Source organism: Lissotriton vulgaris, chromosome 2_1 (assembly GCF_964263255.1).
Source record: "Lissotriton vulgaris chromosome 2_1, aLisVul1.2, whole genome shotgun sequence".
NCBI classification, from domain to species: Eukaryota; Metazoa; Chordata; class Amphibia; order Caudata; family Salamandridae; genus Lissotriton; species Lissotriton vulgaris.
Genome location: NC_141687.1, coordinates 1,047,617,587 through 1,047,631,785, shown reverse-complemented (window position 1 = coordinate 1,047,631,785; position 14,199 = coordinate 1,047,617,587).

The window sequence follows — 14,199 nt, the reverse complement described above, 5'->3', positions numbered from 1 at the left end:
ACCTCACAGCACTTACAGTGTCCTTACTATTGTTTTTTCACAGTAAAATCCAACTATGCATCATTTCACTCTGTCTAGTTGCACACGACCACACTTGTGTAGATCTATATTTTGTTTGTGAGTACATGTCCCTCAATGCTACATACATGACATACTGATATATTCACAGGGCATGGACATTGAGTGCTGCACATTCTTGAGCACAAGGAGTCTATCCACAGAAACAGGTCGATATGTGATGTATGTTGTGCCCAGACATACATAGGACTGGAGATGTGTGCAAACCAAATAGGGGGTTCAGTGCTGTCATCCTGCATGTATGTGAGATGTGCATGGACACTGTACGCCCTCATAAATGCATGCAATCACATCAGCTTAGCCCATGCAGAGTGCCCATGTGAGATGTACCCCAGGGTGGGATGGACAGAGATTTGATTTGGTAATGAGCCTTTGTCTTGCTACTGTAGTGAAAGAGGTTGGTACGTGACACTGTGTCACTGATCATTTCCCCCTCTTGTCTCCCATGCCTGCAGCTCAAGGTACACAAGCATGAGGCCGTGTGAAGGGCCATTGCAGCAAAGGTGTGAGCTCTGGGGGTATCTAATCGATGGCACACCCACTGCCAAAAGAGGTGGGACAACATCAGCTGGCTGGCAAAGAACGTGACAGAGATGACCTTGGGGATGCTCCCTTGCACTGGGCGGTTGCCACGGTGCAGCTTGACACCACTGATCCTGAGCTGGATGCATGTCTGAAAGAGCATCAGCAGAAAGGCAAAGGTGAGTATTTGGGGAGGGTTACTTGGGCTGGGAGCGGATGCATGTGTACAAGGTCTGTGCCAGTGGTGGCCAATGTCATGTTTGTGGAGTGGTGCAGTGCAGTGTCATGTAGTCATATATGTTGTACTGCATTGATTGCATATGTTTGTTCTGTTGCTGCCACTAACCTGACCCTGCATCTCTCTTTCATGCAGAATTACCAGTGATCAAGGAGGGACAGGAACCGGACACCAGTGGTGGTGAGACTAGCACTACAGCTGCACAGGAGCCCAGTGACACAGATGTCACCAGCGCCTCAGATGGTAAACAGAGTCTGCAGGAGGAATCCCAGCCTGAGACACAAAGTAACACATCCTCTGAAGCCAGCGGGGATGCATCCATGTTTGCAGGCACAGGGAATGGAGACTCTGCATCATCTTCTACCACACAGCGACCAGTGCCCATCCTCCCATCCACTTCCTCTGGTGCTGACTGTGTCCGTGTCAGTAAGAGGGAATGAGTTTCATTCACACCTGGCACCCACTGCCCCTGCAACTCTCCCCCTGCTGCCCTCAGTGCAGAGTCAGTTGAGTTTTTAAGGCAGCTTTGTGTGGGCCAGACAGCTCTCCTCAATGCCTTCAGTGACCATGACAAGAAATTAGCCCAGGTGGTTGCTTACATGGAGGGCATTCATTCCGACTTGGGTGGGCTGCACCGTACTGTCCAGGCCTTGTCCTCCACAGTGACGTCTGCCCTTCAACAGCCACATACTCCCATTCCTGCTCCAGGGCCTTTGTCCACCCCCAGGTAGTGGCCACATCTGATGATAGTGACCACGGATCATATACATCACAGTTACAATACAGCACACGGAGCACACAGCAAAAATGACCCAAGCGGTCCCACCCGCAGACACCATCCCCACAGAAGAGCAAAGCCAGCCCAGAATGCAAAGAGAAAAGCCAGTCTGTCAAATGCAAGGACCCAAAAAGCTAAGAAGCAGACCTCTGTCTCATATGCCTCAGAGGCATCCCCAGCTAAGGACTCTCCTGTACCTAAAGCATCATGCAAAGGGAGGTATGCAGTTTCTGTTTCCACTGAGGAGTTGATGCATGGCAAGGGTACACCTAGGAAGGGCTCAGATGCACATTCCCCCACCACCTCGACTCCCATTCCAAGCCCTGTGAAGCTGGGGAAGGAGGGCACAGTAGGGGGTTCACCTGGCAAAAAGGGGAAGGAGGGCCAGAGGCGGAGCCAGACGAAGCATTCCGCAGGATCCAGCACGTACCCAGAGGGAGTGCCAGTGTCTGAACCTGATGCAGCATTGTTGGTGTGTATGCCTGTTGTGTCCACACCACTTCCCATTAATCCCAGTACAGGGAAGCCCCAAGAAGTGTAAAGGCACCCCTTAAACACCTCCCACCCACACTGTGTCACAGGTCTGCATGACTCCACCGCCACCTGCCACTACACCACCTGGTCCAAACAGCCTTCCAGCTTGCAAAGCCACTGATAGCCCTACCTCACCTGGGCCTCTCTCTTCCAGGTCAAGTGGTCCTGCCATCCCCAACACACAGCCTGCTCCAAGTCCACCTGACAGCCAAGTGTGAGTGGTAGTCCCCCTCACAATTCTGTCTCTCACACAGGTGGGCCTGTCCTGCCCATTGTTTACCCCCTGACTGTGTTGCTGCCCATGGAAGGTACAGTCAAACATACTCCCTGTGCAGCTTCTCAAGGTCCTGACTTTACACTTTGCCATGCCCACTGGCCTTGTTCCTCTGCTGTGTTGGACTATTACCTGTGCAGCCTCTCATGTACTTGCTCTTCACTGTGCCATGGACCCTGGCCTTGTTGCTCTTTGCTATGTTGGACTGTACCCTGTGCTGCCTCTCATGTACTTGCTCTGCACTCTGCCATGGACACTGTCCTTGCTGTTTTGCCCTTGCCTGTGCAGATTCTCATGAATATGCTGTGCTCCCTGGACTGGCCACTGGCCTTGCTGTTTTTTCCTTGCCTGTGCAGATTCTCAAGGATATGCTGTGTTCCATGGACTGGCCACTGGCCTTGCTGTTTTGCCCTTGCCTGTGCAGATTCTCATGTCCTCACTCTACTCCCTGGACTGGCCACTGGCCTTGCTGTTTTGCCCTTGCCTATGCAGATTCTCATGGATATGCTGTGCATTTTGTGCCGTGCTCTTCTCTTCTGTTGGTGCCTATCTATGCAACATGTGAATAAAGACAGTTACTCCTGTTGTTTGTTTAGTCAGTGTCCTTACTGAATAAAGTTATTTTGACGTGTGCATATGTTTGTCTTTGGCCCATGCTCTATGTGGCACTTCAACATTGCCAAGGTCTTTGCTCGCGTACTCTTTTTTCACAGGGGTGACAGGGAATTCACAGCCTGATTCATCAAGCTGATTTGCGCTCGCAAAGGGCCAGATTCTGAGAATCTGGCCCTTTGCGAGTGCGATTTTTGCATTCGGGATTCATCATCCCAAATGCAAAAATCGGTAATAGCGATTTCGCTATTTAGCGATGAATTACATTTAAGGAATCTCTATTTGAGATTCCTTAAATGCAATTCATCATCCATTTTGAAATAGCGAATTCGCAATTTCGGCCCGCTATTTACCGCGAGGTCAAACCTCGTGGTAAATAGCGAAAACGTAGAAAAATGCTTTTAAAAGCATTTTTCTAAGTTGCATGTTACACACACACATGTCCTTTGGACATGTGTGTGCGCAACACCTGTTGAAATGTGCATTTAAGGGGTGCTACAGGGTGTCCTTTGGATACCCCTGGCACCCTTCAAATCGCTATCTTATTTGCGATTAGCAATTTGCTAATCGCAAAAAAGGAATCGGTAGGAATCGCATTTAATTTTGCGATTCCTACATGAATCCCGTTTTGCGAGTCTGTAATAGCGATTCCTTATGAATCGCTATTTCAGACTCGCAAAACGGGTCTTTCATGAAGCTGGCCATCAGTTCTTTCTGACACTGATACTTATACTTAGGGCATCTGTGGTGTCAATATAACCTGTGATTCAGGTCTCATTTTCAAGGTTTTCAATTGTTGGCTACATTGTTCACATGTCAGGTTGGGGGACACTGCCAGCACAGAGTGTGACTTTGCACAGGTTTGCATGCAGGCTGGGCAATGTCATCATGTATGTGTGTTATTCCTTTCTGTGTGCCCAGCTGTGTATGTATATGGTCATATTGTGATGGCCCGTCATCCTGGTCACATGGCCTACATGAGATGTGTGCTCTTGAGTTGTCAAGAGGTGTGCAGTGTGTTGGTATGTCCATGCTGTTCTGTGTGACTCCTACTTGTTGTTTTAGTCACTTGTGAGTGTGCAGGGCGTGTGACTGGAGCATCAGCGTTGTGTTTGTTTGATCATCCGTGTGTCTTGATTCTGTTTGTGTAGACTGTGCAGACCTGCTGCTCCACACTGCAATGTTGGTTGTGTTTCTCATGCATTGCAGGCACATGGTGCCTTTTATCCTACTGTATGGCATGGTGTGTGTTGTGTAATGCCATCCCCTATGTGTGCTTTTTGTGCCTACTCTTTGTGTTGCCCACTATTGATATGCAGTACACTTCACTTGGATTTCGGCTGTCCCCTTGGTTTGTCTGTGTGTGTGCCTCCTCATCCCTTCTTTTGTGACATTGTGCTGTGTGGTGCATTTCTTTGGGCTGGGGCTATGTACCACTCAGGTTCTTTCCCTATTTGTTCCTTTGTGATGTTCTTGTGCTGTTTGGCAGTCATGGTTGCTCATCTGCTGTTCAGCTGTGTGTGCTGGCCAGTGCTATTTTCAAGTTGATTCCAACATTGTGTCCCAAATCTGTGCATCTGTTGCGGTTGTGTTGGATGTATGTGTGTTGGCTGTGTTGTTCCTGGGTGTGCTGTTCTGTTTGTGCTGTGCTGATTTGTGTTGTATGGGTTGGTGTTGTGTCACTCATGTTTGTGTGTGACTGGTATGCTTGGTGTGCACACACTGCTTGTTGTGCGTACAGTGCTGTGTGTATTTAGCCTTGACATTGCCTGACGTGCACCCCCTGATGTCCTAAAGTGTTTGTTCAGTTTTTTGCCTGTGCATCTGTAGTTGGTTTGATGTGGCTGTGTTGTTCTGTGATGGTGCACTTCTTGTGTGATTTGAGGTATGTTGTGTGTGCTTTGTTCCTGAGTGATGACGTTATGCACTCCTGTTGTGTCTGTGGTACCATTGCCTTGTCACAGTTTGGCTGACATGGTATGTTTGTTTTTGTTGTGCTTTTGTGTGTGTTCCATTTGGGTTATGTGTTTGTGTGATGTTTTTATGCAGACATGGGCTGTGGAATCCCTGTGTGTGATGTTTGTGGTTACACCGAGTGTGTGTGTTTGTTTGTGTGAGTATGGATTGGCAAGTATTGGTAGGCTTCAGTGTGTGTGGCACTGGTGTTGTGTGCTGCTGTTGTGAGGGGTGTATGTGTGTACATTCCTCCTGGTGTTTGTCAGTTAAGGGGTATGTATATGGGCCCTGTGTGTTGTGCTGCAGGTATACTCCTGTGAGGTGGTTGTATGCATGTGTGGCTGTTCCCAGTTGGACTTCCAGACCTCCCTTTCTTCCTTGTGCCTTTACCTGGTATGCCAAGCTGTCTCCCTGTGTTGTTGCACTCTGGTGCCTGTGGTTTAACTCCACTGACTGTACCAGCCATGTGTGGATTGAGGGTCTGAGGGGGTGTTATGTGTTCCTTGTCTTGCATGTGATTTGCAAATGCTAGTTGTGTGTCTCCATGGCCTTCCATTTGTGTAGATCCCACTTTGGCTTGCTGATTTGTTGTGCTCCATTGCTTTTGGCATTGTGGGTGTCTGTGTGTCAGTGTGTGGTATGTATGTGTGACTATGCAGGCTGTGTGTCCATTTGTATGTTTTTTCCTGGTATGTGTTCATTTGGTGCTTGTACTGATGTATTTTCCATGTGTGTGGTGGTGTTGTGGTGTGTGTGTTCCCCTGGCACTGTGCTGTGTGTTGTGTGCACTCCTGCAGTGGCTGTCTCCCTGGTGCAGGATGTAGATTGACCTGGCTTATTGTTGTGTATAGGAGTGCACAGGATGGGCCCATGGCCTGTGCCTTCATGGGGTGTGCTGATGTGTGGTGAGAGGAGGTGTGTCCCTGGGGTCTTTGTGCTCTGCCCATGCCTTGGACTGGCCCTGCCTTCTGCATTGTGCGCATGTATTCACCGCTATTGTGACGTGACCGGGACATTGCTGCAAGTTAGCGGTAGATGTATGTCCAGAATGCAGAGGGGTGACTTGGTGGCAGGTGGATCATGTGTGGGGGCCCTTGTGGATGTGTTACTGCCCCCAGCAGGATTTCTGTTGTAGATTTAGACCCTGTGTGTTGTGTGTTGTATTTGTATAGTTGCGGCGGCGTCCGTGTCGGCCCATGAGTTGATAGGGATGTAGCAGGTACAGCACCGGGAACACGTTTAGAGCAGGATCCATGGCGGTCGTGGTGTGGAACAGGACTCTGGTATCGCGCTATGCTGTTGAGCTTCCGCCGTCTCCGGTTGAGCGGTATCTCCGCTGCGGTGCGTCTGATGTTTGGGCATCCTAATTTGTGGAGCGGGGCGGACGTCTTTCCGCACGGCAGTGAGTCTCCATTGGCTCACACCGTCGTGGTGGCGGGTGCACTTTGATGGTGGTGCGCGTCGCACCGCGGTGGACGGTATTTGACCTATGTTTGGCAATGCTAATATGGCAGACGTGTTTCACGCTGCTTGCGGGCGGAAAAAAGCATTTTTCCGCATCACCAGCATCGACATCCTAATGGACCCCATAGTTTGTAAATATTTATTTCATTATTTTGAACATATTAAATTAAAAAAATCAGATTTTAAAAATCATAAAATTAAAATGTATAATGATTTATTATGTCTGAAAAACTATTTAGAGAATGTGTAGAAATGATTATGGATAATTTAATAACTGTTTAAAAGTCACGTTCATTTTTTTATTTAAAAATGTTTATAACAAATTGTATGATTAATTTATGTTTTTTTAATAAATAATTCAATTCAATTGATCGTTTTTTGATTGTGCATCATAATCATAAAAGATAGAGACATAAAAACTCAGCCATATGCAAATCAGTCTTGACCCTGTGCCCCATGGGAACAGTTCAGCCCAAACTGTCCACCTAAGGTCCACCTAAGGTCCTTGCTATCACGGACTTAATAGCTCCGATACTGGCAAATATTTTTAACACCGTGTTTACATCAGGGATTTACCCTACCACATGGGGAAAGACCATTTTAAAACCTCTGCTAAAAAAATCTAATTTAGATCTCAACAAGACTAAGAAGTATAGGCCTATAGCTAGCCTACCTTTCCCGGCCAAAGTGGTGGAAAAAGTGATGAACCAACAACTCTCCAAATACATACAACATCACCAATTGTTAGATAACACCCAATTTGGGTTCCGAAAAGCACATGGCACAGAAACAGCTCTAATCAAAGCCTCAGAAGATATAAGAACCATCATGGATCAGGGAGGTACGGCTGTGCTCATACTGCTGGATCTGTCAGCTGCATTTGACACAGTTGATCATACCATCTTGATCGACTGTGTCACTGCACTGGGTATTCAGGACAAGGCAAAAGAACTTCTGACATACTTCCTTTCCAAACGGACTCAGGCTGTGACTCTAGGCACCTTCCATTCTGCCCAATTGACACTGTTGTGTGGAGTCCCGCGAGGCTCATCCCTAAGTCCCACACTCTTTAATATCTACGTGGCGGACCTACCAAGTGTCATTAAGGCATATGGGATGGGCCTTACATCATATCAGCTGGTTGTTATGAACCGCCAGCTGGTGCTGGTGGTTCATAAGAACTGAGAAAGGGTGGCAGCCAACTGTCAACAGGGCATGCTGGCCATCAGTGACTGGATTTTCAGCAATTGCCTAAAACTGAACTCCGAAAAAACGGAGGACATCATCTTTGGTAAACTATCCCCTGCTTGGTCCAGCTGCTGGTGGCCTCCATCACTAGGCTCCCCTCCCAACCCAGTTCCAAGGTCAGGAACCTAGGCATCTTCTTCGATGATAGACTGACTTTTGTACCCCATGCGAATGGGGTGGCATCGGCAGCCTTCCATAAACTTCAACTGATTAAAAAGATTCTCCCATTTCTCCCCGAAAATGCAGGTAAAACTTTGGTCAGTATACTAGTGATTCTAGTAAAAGAGATAGGGACCCCACAACCAAAGGGATGGGGTGCCAAGTGGACTGTTAGGTCAAGCAAAAAATCCCTTTGGGGCACCTTTTTATAATGACAAAACGTTCAACAAACAATAGAAACAGAAACAAGTAAACTAACAGAATACTGTACTCATGAGGCAAAACACAAACGAAATTATGAAAAATCCTGAACAATTTATTACACAATGCAATGTTAAAACATAATGATTCAAAAATAATTAAAATGACAGGAAAGAGCATTAAAAGAAAGGAAACATTGAATTCCTATTAATAAAAAAGGAGGTATAGACAGAAAAGTAAATTCAGCAAAAGCGTCAGAATTATTTTCTAAGCAATATAATGCACAATCCTCCTTTTGTTATGCGACGCGTTTCGGTGGATCATATGGTCAGACCACCTTCATCAGGGTATTGTATAGTTTCTTCCCCAAAAATTGTGAAATTGAGAGAAATTATCTTTAAAAAAGCATTCTTGTGCTTTCAACTTTTCTAGATGACAACACTCTCAGTTCCAAATAAAAACATTGTACAACAAATCCCACAATGACCTCGTTATATTGCCTCAAGCTTCATTCGACAGTATTACACAGACATAAGACATTATTGAAAAGACAAATTTAAAACTATACAACAAAGACACTTCATCACATTTAATATATACATAAAAATAAATACTTCATATCAATTTGCCCGACCATTGAGTAAAAGTCATGAGACACAGCATAATAAATATCCATGAACATTTCAGCAATTACAACATAAGGTTTAAACAGTACATAATTTCATTTTTGTCCCTGCTTATTTATAGATGGACCCTTATGGTAAGTGGTATACATTTGCTAACAGAGTGGACCAAAGTGGGTATGGGCCTGTCTCACACATGATAGCCCATCGATCAAGCAAAGAATGATAAGTGAGTACATCCTGGAAAAGAGTCTAGTGAGAAAGCAGCAACAACATCCAGATTGTTATTGTTTAGATATAAGAAAGTCTATGCTCACATACCTCGAAACTTTCAAACCATATCAGCTTACAGTAGATGGTTCCTACGTTTAATAAAAACCTTCTCTCGTCCAATGAGTTAAAAAGCTTCTCAGGACCAATAATCTACATAAAAAACATAAGAGTTAGAAGTATCTGTTTCCTGGTCAGCAGAGTTAGAGCCACAAACGTGATCTCTGTACATAGTGTACCGAATTAATAACCCACCTTTGTCAGTGCTTAAAGACACAGTAGGGTGGGACAGTCTCAAACGGTGCTCTGATAAAACGCCGATACAGATACAAGAAACAAGATAAATCTGAAAACAATAAATACACAACAACCCATAAGTGTCTAATTCGTCAAGCCTCAAACGGAAAAAGGCAGTATCTAGCCTTATACTTACATTTGTTAAATGTTAAAACTCTCCAGTAACACACGGTAAGTATGCGGGGCTTATAAAACGACACTGTCCTGGATCGGACACAGACGCAGGAAAATGCTGCTGTACTCGGGTGGTTCCACTATTCAGTAATCTCGGATACCACCTAAACAGCGCCAAAATTGGACAGAGAATAGAACATAAGCCTCCCTTATTCCATACTACGAGATAATCCAAAGTCTCTACTCCATCGACAAACAGCGCCTAAGCTTACCAGAGTTTGTTAAAATGACGGCGTCCCATGTGTCGATCACCTTCACCATATACGAAATGCTGAGATTCTTACCAGCTGTTTAAATACTTTCTAGAACGCGGGAATCTGCTAATACACAACAGCTGTGTATGCTGCTCAGTAAATCAAACTGCTTGTTTCCCTAAACAGTGGCACAAACAGCAAAAAAGGACTGTCTGTATCACAGAATCTTCTTTGTATACACAAGTTATCGGTCCAATCCAAAATGGCCGACATTGAGTATTATCGCCGATTCATTTCATTTAACGGCCAAAACCGTGATACGGGTAAGGAATATCCCTAATGATTAATATAAGTCACTTGTCGAACAGGCATATCACTCACTAGGAATCTATTAAATTAAATAAGAAATATACATTACCTACAAGTTACGAACAATAAATGGTGTGAATATCCATGTGCATGCAACCATAATTATGCCCACTTGCCATTTTCCTTAAATATGGGCACAATAATTCTCAGACTCTTTAATGATGCCAGTTCTAATAGTAGGTAGCATCATTACTCGAATGTAAATACCACGCATACATCTTAGTGGCCACTGCATCCGAGGTTAAATCTCACAAGGGATCCTAGTTCTGATATCGAGGCAGCAAGATCCCAGCATACACTGTAGAATATAGACCTTAATATATTTATTCTAATCGTTATGACATGAAAAAATATCTGATAATGGAAATGAGACACTACACAGTTGTAGTCTCACTCCAAAAATGTAAAACAAGTGTATGCTTCATTGCTGCGAAATCGTGTTAGTCTAAATCGACACTAATCAACCCGTCTTCAGAATCCGACATAAGGCCGGTATAGCAAAGATGTCAGTGCAATGTTGGTTCCTAACTACACTTATATATTAATGGATATAGGTATCAACCTAGTACTATAGAAAGAGCTAATACTTGCTGAAAGTATCACAGTCAAATCAAAGGTAATAACGCTTTTGATCAAAAAAATATTATAATAATTTCACCCAGGATTCAGAGTTCAGACGAAGGGCAAACATCAAGTGGAAGAGAGACAGAAAGTGCTATCAAAACAGTACAGCTAGACAGCACCAATAATCCTGTCCCATTCTTCCCTTGAATTCAGACCATTCCTAACAGTATTAAAAAAAGAGATGTACCATTGTTCCCTCTGTTTCCGCACAGTGGTGATGTTGCCACCCCTCTTGCCTATTTTTACCTTCTCCAGGATGAACCACTCAAATTCATTCTCTCCATGGTTCTTCTCTAAAAAATGTGTAACAATGGGAGCTGTAATATTTTTAGTTTTTATCGCTGATCGGTGTTCTTGGAAGCGAGTACATGCTTCTCTACCTGTCTCTCCGATATAACAGAGTCCACATGGGCACTGGAGAAGATAGATAATATTTTTGCTTCTGCAGTTATTGTGCGTCCTGCATCTCATAGTCATTCCATTGTTGGTAAACTCTAAGGCAACTACAGATTGGGGGCATATATTGCATGAACCACATCTCGAGTTACCGACTACTTTGGTGTTATCCAATGTTCTTTGTGGATCAGTAACATTATCCCTATAGGTGTGAACTAATAAGTAACGTAGATTTTTGTTCTTCGTAAATGCATATAGGGGTCTCTCGAGGGAAACTTCCTCGTCATGATTCAAAATGTGCCAGTTCTTGTTGACCACATTTTTTATCTGATTACTGAAACCAGAAAATTTGCTGACAAATACAATTTTATTCATAGGGCCCTTATCTTTTTTAGTTGTGTGGATCAATGCTTCCCGATCATAGAATCTAGCCCTTTTCAATGAATGTGATAGAAGTTTTCTTGGATATCCATGATCTTTGAATTTGTTCTTTAGTGTTTCAGTGTGTTTGTAGAAATCATTAATGTCATACTAGTGATGTCATCATTGGACTACTGCATTGGGCTGTTTGCTAACGCTCAAAGCAGGGTGATCCAAAAATTGCAGACCGTTCAAAATGCGGCTGCCAGAATGTTGTCCAGAACATCCAAGTTCAAATCAATCTCTCACATAATCAAAAGATATCACTGGCTGTCAGTCAGGAATCGCATAAAATTCAAGACACTATGTACTGCCTACAAAGCCTCTCGTAAAATAGGCTCTCAGTTTCTCATAAATAAGCTGGCCTCCTACCATCCAAATAGATCGCTTCGCTCCTCCACGGCATGTCAGCTAATTGTACCACGTACAAAAACTGTATCCTGGGGTGACAGACGCTTTGTCATCACGGCAGCCAGACTCTGGAACACTCTCCCGTTGGAGATAAGAGAGTGTCAGTCATTGCTTCTTTTTAGAAAGATGCTAAAGACTTGGCTGTTCAATCAATAATCTTGTTCACTGATTTTGCTTGCGGTCCACAGCGCCGAGACGCCCAGGGCATTTGTGTGCTTTACAAATTTCAAAAATAAAATAAAATAAATAAACCTTAAAAACATTATTATATATAGTCCACCTTATTTCATTCAAACCACACAGTCTACAAACATTAGGTACAGTTTAAAAACAATGAGCAAGCCTATCCTACTCATCACTATAAATTATTTTATTTCAATAGAAGGCTCCTTTCGGATAGTCCGTCCCTGCCAACATCAATACCTGATCAGATAATAACTGTAAATGTAAAAAGGCAGGCCGAAATGGAATAAAACCCCTCACTTTTAAAAGTGTTAAAATATAACTCTTATGCAAAAAATCATAAAATGAACAGAATAAAATCAAGTGTATTAAGGTTTGAGGTGAGCGATCATCACAGGGACAGGTTAAAAGTGCATGGGGATAGTACTGACATGGGGGAAAACAGATCATTGTACAAATTGAGTCGCAAGAATATTTTGTGAGCAATGATCTGTCCCTAGGATGTTTAACTGCTGTAAGGTATGGTTCAAAACGAGTAGCAGATTTCAGGAGCAGGCAGTGTTTCTCCAGCACCCTAATTTCCCTCTCATCTTTCAATCCATTTAAAATGTGCTGCCTAAAAAGACCTGATCACCTTTTTAGGTCAAGCATTCAAGACCTCTTGTATATACTTTAGTATATACTTATATGTGTATGTACTTTGTGGGCTCGGAGATCAGCCCTAGGACTTGTCTGCTTCCGCTTAGGGGCTTTTTTTCTGTTCAACTGCCTCTATATAACTGTCTTGACAGAAAATGACCAGTAGAGGCCAGTAAAAACAAAATTTCTGTCTGCTGAGGCACTTTATTTTTTTAATTTTTCTGGCAACTGCCTCTATTTATCTTTCTTGATAGAAAGCGAACAGTAGAGGTCAGTAAAATACCAGAATCACGTAGCATTCTCTAGATTCCAGTCCATAGAAATTGTCTTCCATGAGCACCAGAAGACAATATTTTTTTCAAATCTTGTATTTTCAGTGATATGACCACCGAAGGCCCTGATTTTATATTAAAAACAGAGCTTTGGACTATACCATTTCCCACTGTATGGCAATATTTCTCTCCATGTGTTCCCATACCAGGGGTGTCTCGCAGTTTGGTGCTTACTTTCCCTCCATGTTAATGAACAGTAGATGCTTCAGCACCCAGGTTAATGTTCTGCATAGCTAAATACATATAAGGTCCCAAAGGATAGACCAATTACATTACAACTGCTTGTTTAAGAAGATGTGACCTGTTAAAAATGTCCATACAACATAGGGAGCGGCAGTACTTTTAATATAAGTTAGCCACTGTATTTTTTGGCCATGGGTACCCTCCAAACAGTCCTCAATCATGCTCCTGTTGAACCTCAGTCTCTCATCGACCCTAAATGAAATCTAAAGTAAGAGTGAGGCCAGTTCAACCTGATCCTCCACATAGTCCAGACCTAATTACTGGTGAGTTAAGGAGGAGGCACTTTTGGACCCAGGCCCAGTAATTTTCTACAGAATCGGTCCTCTTCCTGCTGGATCACCCTGCAATTACAGTTCCCCCATATGGCTGCAGCGTATGTCAGCATTGGGAGTCATTTCATTCTGTAGATTTGCATTATGGGCAGAATAGGCTTATTACCTATCGACAGAGAAAATCTAAACAGAGCACTAGAAGCCTGGCTAAATTTAGAGCAATGATTAGAAATGCTGTCCCAGGAACTGCTGGGATCATGAATTGGCAGCAGAGGAGCGCAAGGCGGCCAGCACCATCAGTTAAAGTTAAATGATAAAAAAAAAATGTAAACACATCGGCTTCACACTCTTCCCAAGCGCTTCCCACTAGCCCCCCTCTCTCTTCCCTCCACCCGCTCGACAGTTTTTATCTGTGTTGGCCGCCATTGAACTGTAATAAAGCACTTTTTTACTTACCGACAGTTCAATAATTGCTTCTTGATCTTCACTACTATGGTAATATTTGGCTTAAATTAGATTTTTAAAATAGTAGGCAATCACTGGGTTTTGTAATAGGTATGACTAATTTGAATACAGATTCCCAAAATAGTAATACGATTTCAATGATCTAATTTTTCTAAAATGTATTAGGTTTAAACGTGATATTTTATAGAGCCAAAGATTATTTAGAGCAAGGTCAGGCCTCACT